General features: G+C 49.0%; 21 non-coding genes across 21 annotated transcripts; all 21 read left to right on the top strand.

Annotated features, from left to right (window-relative positions):
- The first annotated feature begins 388 nt into the window (after nucleotides 1-388).
- LOC142371661 (U5 spliceosomal RNA) lies at nucleotides 389-501 on the top strand. The gene has a single exon (XR_012768088.1). It is a non-coding gene; the product is annotated as a U5 spliceosomal RNA (small nuclear RNA).
- Nucleotides 502-802: 301 nt separating this feature from the next.
- Nucleotides 803-993, top strand: LOC142368392 (U2 spliceosomal RNA). The gene has a single exon (XR_012767339.1). It is a non-coding gene; the product is annotated as a U2 spliceosomal RNA (small nuclear RNA).
- Nucleotides 994-1357: 364 nt separating this feature from the next.
- On the top strand, nucleotides 1358-1476 carry LOC142375014 (5S ribosomal RNA). The gene has a single exon (XR_012768860.1). It is a non-coding gene; the product is annotated as a 5S ribosomal RNA (ribosomal RNA).
- Nucleotides 1477-2072: 596 nt separating this feature from the next.
- Nucleotides 2073-2185, top strand: LOC142371656 (U5 spliceosomal RNA). Its single transcript, XR_012768087.1, has one exon. It is a non-coding gene; the product is annotated as a U5 spliceosomal RNA (small nuclear RNA).
- Nucleotides 2186-2486: 301 nt separating this feature from the next.
- On the top strand, nucleotides 2487-2677 carry LOC142370042 (U2 spliceosomal RNA). The gene has a single exon (XR_012767777.1). It is a non-coding gene; the product is annotated as a U2 spliceosomal RNA (small nuclear RNA).
- A 364-nt stretch (nucleotides 2678-3041) lies between these two features.
- On the top strand, nucleotides 3042-3160 carry LOC142375007 (5S ribosomal RNA). Its single transcript, XR_012768859.1, has one exon. It is a non-coding gene; the product is annotated as a 5S ribosomal RNA (ribosomal RNA).
- A 596-nt stretch (nucleotides 3161-3756) lies between these two features.
- LOC142371648 (U5 spliceosomal RNA) lies at nucleotides 3757-3869 on the top strand. The gene has a single exon (XR_012768086.1). It is a non-coding gene; the product is annotated as a U5 spliceosomal RNA (small nuclear RNA).
- Nucleotides 3870-4170: 301 nt separating this feature from the next.
- On the top strand, nucleotides 4171-4361 carry LOC142368289 (U2 spliceosomal RNA). Its single transcript, XR_012767303.1, has one exon. It is a non-coding gene; the product is annotated as a U2 spliceosomal RNA (small nuclear RNA).
- Nucleotides 4362-4725: 364 nt separating this feature from the next.
- Nucleotides 4726-4844, top strand: LOC142374996 (5S ribosomal RNA). The gene has a single exon (XR_012768855.1). It is a non-coding gene; the product is annotated as a 5S ribosomal RNA (ribosomal RNA).
- Nucleotides 4845-5440: 596 nt separating this feature from the next.
- On the top strand, nucleotides 5441-5553 carry LOC142371641 (U5 spliceosomal RNA). Its single transcript, XR_012768084.1, has one exon. It is a non-coding gene; the product is annotated as a U5 spliceosomal RNA (small nuclear RNA).
- A 301-nt stretch (nucleotides 5554-5854) lies between these two features.
- On the top strand, nucleotides 5855-6045 carry LOC142368382 (U2 spliceosomal RNA). The gene has a single exon (XR_012767337.1). It is a non-coding gene; the product is annotated as a U2 spliceosomal RNA (small nuclear RNA).
- Nucleotides 6046-6409: 364 nt separating this feature from the next.
- Nucleotides 6410-6528, top strand: LOC142374992 (5S ribosomal RNA). The gene has a single exon (XR_012768854.1). It is a non-coding gene; the product is annotated as a 5S ribosomal RNA (ribosomal RNA).
- Nucleotides 6529-7124: 596 nt separating this feature from the next.
- On the top strand, nucleotides 7125-7237 carry LOC142371633 (U5 spliceosomal RNA). Its single transcript, XR_012768083.1, has one exon. It is a non-coding gene; the product is annotated as a U5 spliceosomal RNA (small nuclear RNA).
- Nucleotides 7238-7538: 301 nt separating this feature from the next.
- On the top strand, nucleotides 7539-7729 carry LOC142368371 (U2 spliceosomal RNA). Its single transcript, XR_012767336.1, has one exon. It is a non-coding gene; the product is annotated as a U2 spliceosomal RNA (small nuclear RNA).
- A 364-nt stretch (nucleotides 7730-8093) lies between these two features.
- LOC142374986 (5S ribosomal RNA) lies at nucleotides 8094-8212 on the top strand. The gene has a single exon (XR_012768852.1). It is a non-coding gene; the product is annotated as a 5S ribosomal RNA (ribosomal RNA).
- A 596-nt stretch (nucleotides 8213-8808) lies between these two features.
- Nucleotides 8809-8921, top strand: LOC142371628 (U5 spliceosomal RNA). The gene has a single exon (XR_012768082.1). It is a non-coding gene; the product is annotated as a U5 spliceosomal RNA (small nuclear RNA).
- Nucleotides 8922-9222: 301 nt separating this feature from the next.
- On the top strand, nucleotides 9223-9413 carry LOC142370035 (U2 spliceosomal RNA). Its single transcript, XR_012767776.1, has one exon. It is a non-coding gene; the product is annotated as a U2 spliceosomal RNA (small nuclear RNA).
- Nucleotides 9414-9777: 364 nt separating this feature from the next.
- On the top strand, nucleotides 9778-9896 carry LOC142374983 (5S ribosomal RNA). Its single transcript, XR_012768851.1, has one exon. It is a non-coding gene; the product is annotated as a 5S ribosomal RNA (ribosomal RNA).
- Nucleotides 9897-10492: 596 nt separating this feature from the next.
- Nucleotides 10493-10605, top strand: LOC142371622 (U5 spliceosomal RNA). Its single transcript, XR_012768081.1, has one exon. It is a non-coding gene; the product is annotated as a U5 spliceosomal RNA (small nuclear RNA).
- Nucleotides 10606-10906: 301 nt separating this feature from the next.
- On the top strand, nucleotides 10907-11097 carry LOC142370030 (U2 spliceosomal RNA). The gene has a single exon (XR_012767773.1). It is a non-coding gene; the product is annotated as a U2 spliceosomal RNA (small nuclear RNA).
- Nucleotides 11098-11461: 364 nt separating this feature from the next.
- Nucleotides 11462-11580, top strand: LOC142374978 (5S ribosomal RNA). The gene has a single exon (XR_012768850.1). It is a non-coding gene; the product is annotated as a 5S ribosomal RNA (ribosomal RNA).
- Nucleotides 11581-12168: the final 588 nt, after the last annotated feature.

Below are 12168 nucleotides of genomic sequence, written 5' to 3'. Positions count from 1 at the left end.
CCAAAAGGCTTACAGCACCTGGTATTCGCAGGCGGTCTCCCATCCAAGTACTAACCAGGCCCGACTCTGCTTAGCTTCTGAGATAAAACTCTGGCTTTTAGTCTGCGAAAAGAGAGTGAAAGTGAACTCCACTTTGAGATGGCTCTGGGATTGGGCCAACTGGGAGAATTGCTTGAAAAAAACCTCTACACCAAATGAGCGGTCAGAACAAAGCCCCAAGACCCCTAGTCTTTTGCACAGAGTAAAAGACAAAGCAGCCACTGAATAGGGCCCGATTGTTCCTACCTGGTCGGCCGAGGAGCAAGTGTCTCAACCAAGCAAAGCTCACCATGGGGAAGGTGGCTATGCCAACTGGCCTGATGCACTGCTCCCGCAGTGTCAAATACTCGTACTCTGGTTTCTCTTCATAACGTACAAGTCTTTCGCCTTTTACTAAAGACTTCCGTGGAGAGCAACATTAATGAGTTGTTTCTATTTTTGGAAGGCTTTACCTTTGCGGGTGAAGCCCATTCTGTCTGTGCAAAGGAAATCTTCTTGCTGTGCCGAGTGACTTCTCGGAGTAGAGTCACCCTATGTGTTGAGACCGTGCCCATGTTCAAAGCTGGAGCGCTAAATTGCTGTTTGAATGGTGCTCAGTGGAGCGGGCGGGAGTGCAAAGTTGTACCATCTGAAACGGCTGAAGAGTGCTCACTGCAGCGGGTGGGCGGAGGTGCAAAGTGACGCTTTGTAGGCGAAAAAAGAGCACCGCCACAAGTGCGCATTGTGCCAGGAAGGGCCCTCGGACGTGAAACAGTGGAGGGTTATCGCTTCTCGGCCTTTTGGCTAAGATCAAGTGTAGTATCTGTTCTTATCAGTTTAATATCTGATACGTCCTCTATATGAGGACTACATATTAAATGGATTTTTAGGCACAGGGGTTGAAAAAGGGGCTTGCTCCGTTCACTCCACGCATCGACCCGGTACTGCAGTGTCGCCGGGAACGGTGCACTCTTCCCAACTCTTGTGAAATAACAAAACCAGCGGTACAGGGTGGTAGTTTCAGGGAGCCGTTGTATTCTGACTTCTAACATAGAACTATAATGTTTAGAAAAGACGCAGCTTATGAGCATGTCGTGGGATTGAGCTTCCCTGGTTTCTCTGTATGACCATGAACACAAAACAACACACAGGGAACAGAGGAGCTTGACAGACACACACTAAGTTATCTGAGAGTCCCATTTTCAGCTGCAGAGAACAATCACATCAGGGAAGTCGATGTGCAGGCTCAACATCAGCCTCTCAAGCCGACTCTCTGGTAAAATAGGGGAAACGTATGGTTCCAGCACCTATATAACACATATTTGTCACAGGGACTGTGGCTTACGGCCACACCGCCCTGAACACGCCCGATCTCGTCCGATCTCGGAAGCCAAGCAGGGTCGGGCCTGGTTAGTACTTGGATGGGAGACCGCTTGGGAATACCAGGTGCTGTAAGCATTTTACTCTCTGCATGTCTTTTGTTGAAACATCTGATGATCACCCTGTGATCCATCTTGCTGATCCTGGATCTGCTGAGATGTCCCAGGTCATGGTTGCCTTTGATCCTCATACATTTAACTTTGTCCTGACAAAGGAGCAGTTCCAAAAAGTCAAACAGGGACTGCCTTTGCATTTGACGCAGTCAAACTGCATGCGCCTGGAGAAGCCAAAAGGCTTACAGCACCTGGTATTCGCAGGCGGTCTCCCATCCAAGTACTAACCAGGCCCGACTCTGCTTAGCTTCTGAGATAAAACTCTGGCTTTTAGTCTGCGAAAAGAGAGTGAAAGTGAACTCCACTTTGAGATGGCTCTGGGATTGGGCCGACTGGGAGAATTGCTTGAAAAAAACCTCTACACCAAATGAGCGGTCAGAACAAAGCCTCAAGACCCCTAGTCTTTTGCACAGAGTAAAAGACAAAGCAGCCACTGAATAGGGCCCGATTGTTCCTACCTGGTCGGCCGAGGAGCAAGTGTCTCAACCAAGCAAAGCTCACCATGGGGAAGGTGGCTATGCCAACTGGCCTGATGCACTGCTCCCGCAGTGTCAAATACTCGTACTCTGGTTTCTCTTCATAACGTACAAGTCTTTCGCCTTTTACTAAAGACTTCCGTGGAGAGCAACATTAATGAGTTGTTTCTATTTTTGGAAGGCTTTACCTTTGCGGGTGAAGCCCATTCTGTCTGTGCAAAGGAAATCTTCTTGCTGTGCCGAGTGACTTCTCGGAGTAGAGTCACCTTATATGTTGAGTCCGTGCCCATGTTCAAAGCTGGAGCGCTAAATTGCTGTTTGAATGGTGCTCAGTGGAGCGGGCGGGAGTGCAAAGTTGTACCATCTGAAACGGCTGAAGAGTGCTCACTGCAGCGGGTGGGCGGAGGTGCAAAGTGACGCTTTGTCGGCGAAAAAAGAGCACCGCCACAAGTGCGCATTGTGCCAGGAAGGGCCCTCGGACGTGAAACAGTGGAGGGTTATCGCTTCTCGGCCTTTTGGCTAAGATCAAGTGTAGTATCTGTTCTTATCAGTTTAATATTTGATACGTCCTCTTTATGAGGACTACATATTAAATGGATTTTTAGGCACAGGGGTTGAAAAAGGGGCTTGCTCCGTTCACTCCACGCATCGACCCGGTACTGCAGTGCCGCCGGGAACGGTGCACTCTTCCCAACTCTTGTGAAATAACAAAACCAGCGGTACAGGGTGGTAGTTTCAGGGAGCCGTTGTATTCTGACTTCTAACATAGAACTATAATGTTTAGAAAAGACGCAGCTTATGAGCATGTCGTGGGATTGAGCTTCCCTGGTTTCTCTGTATGACCATGAACACAAAACAACACACAGGGAACAGAGGAGCTTGACAGACACACACTAAGTTATCTGAGAGTCCCATTTTCAGCTGCAGAGAACAATCACATCAGGGAAGTCGATGTGCAGGCTCAACATCAGCCTCTCAAGCCGACTCTCTGGTAAAATAGGGGAAACGTATGGTTCCAGCACCTATATAACACATATTTGTCACAGGGACTGTGGCTTACGGCCACACCGCCCTGAACACGCCCGATCTCGTCCGATCTCGGAAGCCAAGCAGGGTCGGGCCTGGTTAGTACTTGGATGGGAGACCGCTTGGGAATACCAGGTGCTGTAAGCATTTTTCTCTCTGCATGTCTTTTGTTGAAACATCTGATGATCACCCTGTGATCCATCTTGCTGATCCTGGATCTGCTGAGATGTCCCAGGTCATGGTTGCCTTTGATCCTCATACATTTAACTTTGTCCTGACAAAGGAGCAGTTCCAAAAAGTCAAACAGGGACTGCCTTTGCATTTGACGCAGTCAAACTGCATGCGCCTGGAGAAGCCAAAAGGCTTACAGCACCTGGTATTCGCAGGCGGTCTCCCATCCAAGTACTAACCAGGCCCGACTCTGCTTAGCTTCTGAGATAAAACTCTGGCTTTTAGTCTGCGAAAAGAGAGTGAAAGTGAACTCCACTTTGAGATGGCTCTGGGATTGGGCCGACTGGGAGAATTGCTTGAAAAAAACCTCTACACCAAATGAGCGGTCAGAACAAAGCCTCAAGACCCCTAGTCTTTTGCACAGAGTAAAAGACAAAGCAGCCACTGAATAGGGCCCGATTGTTCCTACCTGGTCGGCCGAGGAGCAAGTGTCTCAACCAAGCAAAGCTCACCATGGGGAAGGTGGCTATGCCAACTGGCCTGATGCACTGCTCCCGCAGTGTCAAATACTCGTACTCTGGTTTCTCTTCATAACGTACAAGTCTTTCGCCTTTTACTAAAGACTTCCGTGGAGAGCAACATTAATGAGTTGTTTCTATTTTTGGAAGGCTTTACCTTTGCGGGTGAAGCCCATTCTGTCTGTGCAAAGGAAATCTTCTTGCTGTGCCGAGTGACTTCTCGGAGTAGAGTCACCTTATGTGTTGAGTCCGTGCCCATGTTCAAAGCTGGAGCGCTAAATTGCTGTTTGAATGGTGCTCAGTGGAGCGGGCGGGAGTGCAAAGTTGTACCATCTGAAACGGCTGAAGAGTGCTCACTGCAGCGGGTGGGCGGAGGTGCAAAGTGACGCTTTGTAGGCGAAAAAAGAGCACCGCCACAAGTGCGCATTGTGCCAGGAAGGGCCCTCGGACGTGAAACAGTGGAGGGTTATCGCTTCTCGGCCTTTTGGCTAAGATCAAGTGTAGTATCTGTTCTTATCAGTTTAATATCTGATACGTCCTCTATATGAGGACTACATATTAAATGGATTTTTAGGCACAGGGGTTGAAAAAGGGGCTTGCTCCGTTCACTCCACGCATCGACCCGGTACTGCAGTGCCGCCGGGAACGGTGCACTCTTCCCAACTCTTGTGAAATAACAAAACCAGCGGTACAGGGTGGTAGTTTCAGGGAGCCGTTGTATTCTGACTTCTAACATAGAACTATAATGTTTAGAAAAGACGCAGCTTATGAGCATGTCGTGGGATTGAGCTTCCCTGGTTTCTCTGTATGACCATGAACACAAAACAACACACAGGGAACAGAGGAGCTTGACAGACACACACTAAGTTATCTGAGAGTCCCATTTTCAGCTGCAGAGAACAATCACATCAGGGAAGTCGATGTGCAGGCTCAACATCAGCCTCTCAAGCCGACTCTCTGGTAAAATAGGGGAAACGTATGGTTCCAGCACCTATATAACACATATTTGTCACAGGGACTGTGGCTTACGGCCACACCGCCCTGAACACGCCCGATCTCGTCCGATCTCGGAAGCCAAGCAGGGTCGGGCCTGGTTAGTACTTGGATGGGAGACCGCTTGGGAATACCAGGTGCTGTAAGCATTTTTCTCTCTGCATGTCTTTTGTTGAAACATCTGATGATCACCCTGTGATCCATCTTGCTGATCCTGGATCTGCTGAGATGTCCCAGGTCATGGTTGCCTTTGATCCTCATACATTTAACTTTGTCCTGACAAAGGAGCAGTTCCAAAAAGTCAAACAGGGACTGCCTTTGCATTTGACGCAGTCAAACTGCATGCGCCTGGAGAAGCCAAAAGGCTTACAGCACCTGGTATTCGCAGGCGGTCTCCCATCCAAGTACTAACCAGGCCCGACTCTGCTTAGCTTCTGAGATAAAACTCTGGCTTTTAGTCTGCGAAAAGAGAGTGAAAGTGAACTCCACTTTGAGATGGCTCTGGGATTGGGCCAACTGGGAGAATTGCTTGAAAAAAACCTCTACACCAAATGAGCGGTCAGAACAAAGCCTCAAGACCCCTAGTCTTTTGCACAGAGTAAAAGACAAAGCAGCCACTGAATAGGGCCCGATTGTTCCTACCTGGTCGGCCGAGGAGCAAGTGTCTCAACCAAGCAAAGCTCACCATGGGGAAGGTGGCTATGCCAACTGGCCTGATGCACTGCTCCCGCAGTGTCAAATACTCGTACTCTGGTTTCTCTTCATAACGTACAAGTCTTTCGCCTTTTACTAAAGACTTCCGTGGAGAGCAACATTAATGAGTTGTTTCTATTTTTGGAAGGCTTTACCTTTGCGGGTGAAGCCCATTCTGTCTGTGCAAAGGAAATCTTCTTGCTGTGCCGAGTGACTTCTCGGAGTAGAGTCACCCTATGTGTTGAGACCGTGCCCATGTTCAAAGCTGGAGCGCTAAATTGCTGTTTGAATGGTGCTCAGTGGAGCGGGCGGGAGTGCAAAGTTGTACCATCTGAAACGGCTGAAGAGTGCTCACTGCAGCGGGTGGGCGGAGGTGCAAAGTGACGCTTTGTAGGCGAAAAAAGAGCACCGCCACAAGTGCGCATTGTGCCAGGAAGGGCCCTCGGACGTGAAACAGTGGAGGGTTATCGCTTCTCGGCCTTTTGGCTAAGATCAAGTGTAGTATCTGTTCTTATCAGTTTAATATCTGATACGTCCTCTATATGAGGACTACATATTAAATGGATTTTTAGGCACAGGGGTTGAAAAAGGGGCTTGCTCCGTTCACTCCACGCATCGACCCGGTACTGCAGTGTCGCCGGGAACGGTGCACTCTTCCCAACTCTTGTGAAATAACAAAACCAGCGGTACAGGGTGGTAGTTTCAGGGAGCCGTTGTATTCTGACTTCTAACATAGAACTATAATGTTTAGAAAAGACGCAGCTTATGAGCATGTCGTGGGATTGAGCTTCCCTGGTTTCTCTGTATGACCATGAACACAAAACAACACACAGGGAACAGAGGAGCTTGACAGACACACACTAAGTTATCTGAGAGTCCCATTTTCAGCTGCAGAGAACAATCACATCAGGGAAGTCGATGTGCAGGCTCAACATCAGCCTCTCAAGCCGACTCTCTGGTAAAATAGGGGAAACGTATGGTTCCAGCACCTATATAACACATATTTGTCACAGGGACTGTGGCTTACGGCCACACCGCCCTGAACACGCCCGATCTCGTCCGATCTCGGAAGCCAAGCAGGGTCGGGCCTGGTTAGTACTTGGATGGGAGACCGCTTGGGAATACCAGGTGCTGTAAGCATTTTTCTCTCTGCATGTCTTTTGTTGAAACATCTGATGATCACCCTGTGATCCATCTTGCTGATCCTGGATCTGCTGAGATGTCCCAGGTCATGGTTGCCTTTGATCCTCATACATTTAACTTTGTCCTGACAAAGGAGCAGTTCCAAAAAGTCAAACAGGGACTGCCTTTGCATTTGACGCAGTCAAACTGCATGCGCCTGGAGAAGCCAAAAGGCTTACAGCACCTGGTATTCGCAGGCGGTCTCCCATCCAAGTACTAACCAGGCCCGACTCTGCTTAGCTTCTGAGATAAAACTCTGGCTTTTAGTCTGCGAAAAGAGAGTGAAAGTGAACTCCACTTTGAGATGGCTCTGGGATTGGGCCAACTGGGAGAATTGCTTGAAAAAAACCTCTACACCAAATGAGCGGTCAGAACAAAGCCTCAAGACCCCTAGTCTTTTGCACAGAGTAAAAGACAAAGCAGCCACTGAATAGGGCCCGATTGTTCCTACCTGGTCGGCCGAGGAGCAAGTGTCTCAACCAAGCAAAGCTCACCATGGGGAAGGTGGCTATGCCAACTGGCCTGATGCACTGCTCCCGCAGTGTCAAATACTCGTACTCTGGTTTCTCTTCATAACGTACAAGTCTTTCGCCTTTTACTAAAGACTTCCGTGGAGAGCAACATTAATGAGTTGTTTCTATTTTTGGAAGGCTTTACCTTTGCGGGTGAAGCCCATTCTGTCTGTGCAAAGGAAATCTTCTTGCTGTGCCGAGTGACTTCTCGGAGTAGAGTCACCCTATGTGTTGAGACCGTGCCCATGTTCAAAGCTGGAGCGCTAAATTGCTGTTTGAATGGTGCTCAGTGGAGCGGGCGGGAGTGCAAAGTTGTACCATCTGAAACGGCTGAAGAGTGCTCACTGCAGCGGGTGGGCGGAGGTGCAAAGTGACGCTTTGTAGGCGAAAAAAGAGCACCGCCACAAGTGCGCATTGTGCCAGGAAGGGCCCTCGGACGTGAAACAGTGGAGGGTTATCGCTTCTCGGCCTTTTGGCTAAGATCAAGTGTAGTATCTGTTCTTATCAGTTTAATATCTGATACGTCCTCTATATGAGGACTACATATTAAATGGATTTTTAGGCACAGGGGTTGAAAAAGGGGCTTGCTCCGTTCACTCCACGCATCGACCCGGTACTGCAGTGTCGCCGGGAACGGTGCACTCTTCCCAACTCTTGTGAAATAACAAAACCAGCGGTACAGGGTGGTAGTTTCAGGGAGCCGTTGTATTCTGACTTCTAACATAGAACTATAATGTTTAGAAAAGACGCAGCTTATGAGCATGTCGTGGGATTGAGCTTCCCTGGTTTCTCTGTATGACCATGAACACAAAACAACACACAGGGAACAGAGGAGCTTGACAGACACACACTAAGTTATCTGAGAGTCCCATTTTCAGCTGCAGAGAACAATCACATCAGGGAAGTCGATGTGCAGGCTCAACATCAGCCTCTCAAGCCGACTCTCTGGTAAAATAGGGGAAACGTATGGTTCCAGCACCTATATAACACATATTTGTCACAGGGACTGTGGCTTACGGCCACACCGCCCTGAACACGCCCGATCTCGTCCGATCTCGGAAGCCAAGCAGGGTCGGGCCTGGTTAGTACTTGGATGGGAGACCGCTTGGGAATACCAGGTGCTGTAAGCATTTTACTCTCTGCATGTCTTTTGTTGAAACATCTGATGATCACCCTGTGATCCATCTTGCTGATCCTGGATCTGCTGAGATGTCCCAGGTCATGGTTGCCTTTGATCCTCATACATTTAACTTTGTCCTGACAAAGGAGCAGTTCCAAAAAGTCAAACAGGGACTGCCTTTGCATTTGACGCAGTCAAACTGCATGCGCCTGGAGAAGCCAAAAGGCTTACAGCACCTGGTATTCGCAGGCGGTCTCCCATCCAAGTACTAACCAGGCCCGACTCTGCTTAGCTTCTGAGATAAAACTCTGGCTTTTAGTCTGCGAAAAGAGAGTGAAAGTGAACTCCACTTTGAGATGGCTCTGGGATTGGGCCGACTGGGAGAATTGCTTGAAAAAAACCTCTACACCAAATGAGCGGTCAGAACAAAGCCTCAAGACCCCTAGTCTTTTGCACAGAGTAAAAGACAAAGCAGCCACTGAATAGGGCCCGATTGTTCCTACCTGGTCGGCCGAGGAGCAAGTGTCTCAACCAAGCAAAGCTCACCATGGGGAAGGTGGCTATGCCAACTGGCCTGATGCACTGCTCCCGCAGTGTCAAATACTCGTACTCTGGTTTCTCTTCATAACGTACAAGTCTTTCGCCTTTTACTAAAGACTTCCGTGGAGAGCAACATTAATGAGTTGTTTCTATTTTTGGAAGGCTTTACCTTTGCGGGTGAAGCCCATTCTGTCTGTGCAAAGGAAATCTTCTTGCTGTGCTGAGTGACTTCTCGGAGTAGAGTCACCTTATGTGTTGAGTCCGTGCCCATGTTCAAAGCTGGAGCGCTAAATTGCTGTTTGAATGGTGCTCAGTGGAGCGGGCGGGAGTGCAAAGTTGTACCATCTGAAACGGCTGAAGAGTGCTCACTGCAGCGGGTGGGCGGAGGTGCAAAGTGACGCTTTGTCGGCGAAAAAAGAGCACCGCCACAAGTGCGCATTGTGCCAGGAAGGGCCCTCGGACGTGAAACAGTGGAGGGTTATCGCTTCTCGGCCTTTTGGCTAAGATCAAGTGTAGTATCTGTTCTTATCAGTTTAATATTTGATACGTCCTCTTTATGAGGACTACATATTAAATGGATTTTTAGGCACAGGGGTTGAAAAAGGGGCTTGCTCCGTTCACTCCACGCATCGACCCGGTACTGCAGTGCCGCCGGGAACGGTGCACTCTTCCCAACTCTTGTGAAATAACAAAACCAGCGGTACAGGGTGGTAGTTTCAGGGAGCCGTTGTATTCTGACTTCTAACATAGAACTATAATGTTTAGAAAAGACGCAGCTTATGAGCATGTCGTGGGATTGAGCTTCCCTGGTTTCTCTGTATGACCATGAACACAAAACAACACACAGGGAACAGAGGAGCTTGACAGACACACACTAAGTTATCTGAGAGTCCCATTTTCAGCTGCAGAGAACAATCACATCAGGGAAGTCGATGTGCAGGCTCAACATCAGCCTCTCAAGCCGACTCTCTGGTAAAATAGGGGAAACGTATGGTTCCAGCACCTATATAACACATATTTGTCACAGGGACTGTGGCTTACGGCCACACCGCCCTGAACACGCCCGATCTCGTCCGATCTCGGAAGCCAAGCAGGGTCGGGCCTGGTTAGTACTTGGATGGGAGACCGCTTGGGAATACCAGGTGCTGTAAGCATTTTACTCTCTGCATGTCTTTTGTTGAAACATCTGATGATCACCCTGTGATCCATCTTGCTGATCCTGGATCTGCTGAGATGTCCCAGGTCATGGTTGCCTTTGATCCTCATACATTTAACTTTGTCCTGACAAAGGAGCAGTTCCAAAAAGTCAAACAGGGACTGCCTTTGCGTTTGACGCAGTCAAACTGCATGCGCCTGGAGAAGCCAAAAGGCTTACAGCACCTGGTATTCGCAGGCGGTCTCCCATCCAAGTACTAACCAGGCCCGACTCTGCTTAGCTTCTGAGATAAAACTCTGGCTTTTAGTCTGCGAAAAGAGAGTGAAAGTGAACTCCACTTTGAGATGGCTCTGGGATTGGGCCGACTGGGAGAATTGCTTGAAAAAAACCTCTACACCAAATGAGCGGTCAGAACAAAGCCTCAAGACCCCTAGTCTTTTGCACAGAGTAAAAGACAAAGCAGCCACTGAATAGGGCCCGATTGTTCCTACCTGGTCGGCCGAGGAGCAAGTGTCTCAACCAAGCAAAGCTCACCATGGGGAAGGTGGCTATGCCAACTGGCCTGATGCACTGCTCCCGCAGTGTCAAATACTCGTACTCTGGTTTCTCTTCATAACGTACAAGTCTTTCGCCTTTTACTAAAGACTTCCGTGGAGAGCAACATTAATGAGTTGTTTCTATTTTTGGAAGGCTTTACCTTTGCGGGTGAAGCCCATTCTGTCTGTGCAAAGGAAATCTTCTTGCTGTGCTGAGTGACTTCTCGGAGTAGAGTCACCTTATGTGTTGAGTCCGTGCCCATGTTCAAAGCTGGAGCGCTAAATTGCTGTTTGAATGGTGCTCAGTGGAGCGGGCGGGAGTGCAAAGTTGTACCATCTGAAACGGCTGAAGAGTGCTCACTGCAGCGGGTGGGCGGAGGTGCAAAGTGACGCTTTGTCGGCGAAAAAAGAGCACCGCCACAAGTGCGCATTGTGCCAGGAAGGGCCCTCGGACGTGAAACAGTGGAGGGTTATCGCTTCTCGGCCTTTTGGCTAAGATCAAGTGTAGTATCTGTTCTTATCAGTTTAATATTTGATACGTCCTCTTTATGAGGACTACATATTAAATGGATTTTTAGGCACAGGGGTTGAAAAAGGGGCTTGCTCCGTTCACTCCACGCATCGACCCGGTACTGCAGTGCCGCCGGGAACGGTGCACTCTTCCCAACTCTTGTGAAATAACAAAACCAGCGGTACAGGGTGGTAGTTTCAGGGAGCCGTTGTATTCTGACTTCTAACATAGAACTATAATGTTTAGAAAAGACGCAGCTTATGAGCATGTCGTGGGATTGAGCTTCCCTGGTTTCTCTGTATGACCATGAACACAAAACAACACACAGGGAACAGAGGAGCTTGACAGACACACACTAAGTTATCTGAGAGTCCCATTTTCAGCTGCAGAGAACAATCACATCAGGGAAGTCGATGTGCAGGCTCAACATCAGCCTCTCAAGCCGACTCTCTGGTAAAATAGGGGAAACGTATGGTTCCAGCACCTATATAACACATATTTGTCACAGGGACTGTGGCTTACGGCCACACCGCCCTGAACACGCCCGATCTCGTCCGATCTCGGAAGCCAAGCAGGGTCGGGCCTGGTTAGTACTTGGATGGGAGACCGCTTGGGAATACCAGGTGCTGTAAGCATTTTTCTCTCTGCATGTCTTTTGTTGAAACATCTGATGATCACCCTGTGATCCATCTTGCTGATCCTGGATCTGCTGAGATGTCCCAGGTCATGTTTGCCTTTGATCCTCATACATTTAACTTTGTCCTGACAAAGGAGCAGTTCCAAAAAGTCAAACAGGGACTGCCTTTGCATTTGACGCAGTCAAACTGCATGCACCTGGAGAAGCCAAAAGGCTTACAGCACCTGGTATTCGCAGGCGGTCTCCCATCCAAGTACTAACCAGGCCCGACTCTGCTTAGCTTCTGAGATAAAACTCTGGCTTTTAGTCTGCGAAAAGAGAGTGAAAGTGAAGTCCACTTTGAGATGGCTCTGGGATTGGGCCGACTGGGAGAATTGCTTGAAAAAAACCTCTACACCAAATGAGCGGTCAGAACAAAGCCTCAAGACCCCTAGTCTTTTGCACAGAGTAAAAGACAAAGCAGCCACTGAATAGGGCCCGATTGTTCCTACCTGGTCGGCCGAGGAGCAAGTGTCTCAACCAAGCAAAGCTCACCATGGGGAAGGTGGCTATGCCAACTGGCCTGATGCACTGCTCCCGCAGTGTC

Source organism: Odontesthes bonariensis, chromosome 2 (genome assembly GCF_027942865.1).
Source record: "Odontesthes bonariensis isolate fOdoBon6 chromosome 2, fOdoBon6.hap1, whole genome shotgun sequence".
NCBI classification, from domain to species: domain Eukaryota; kingdom Metazoa; phylum Chordata; class Actinopteri; order Atheriniformes; family Atherinopsidae; genus Odontesthes; species Odontesthes bonariensis.
Note: the sequence above shows the minus strand (reverse complement) of the source record. Positions and strands in the feature narration are given on the sequence as shown.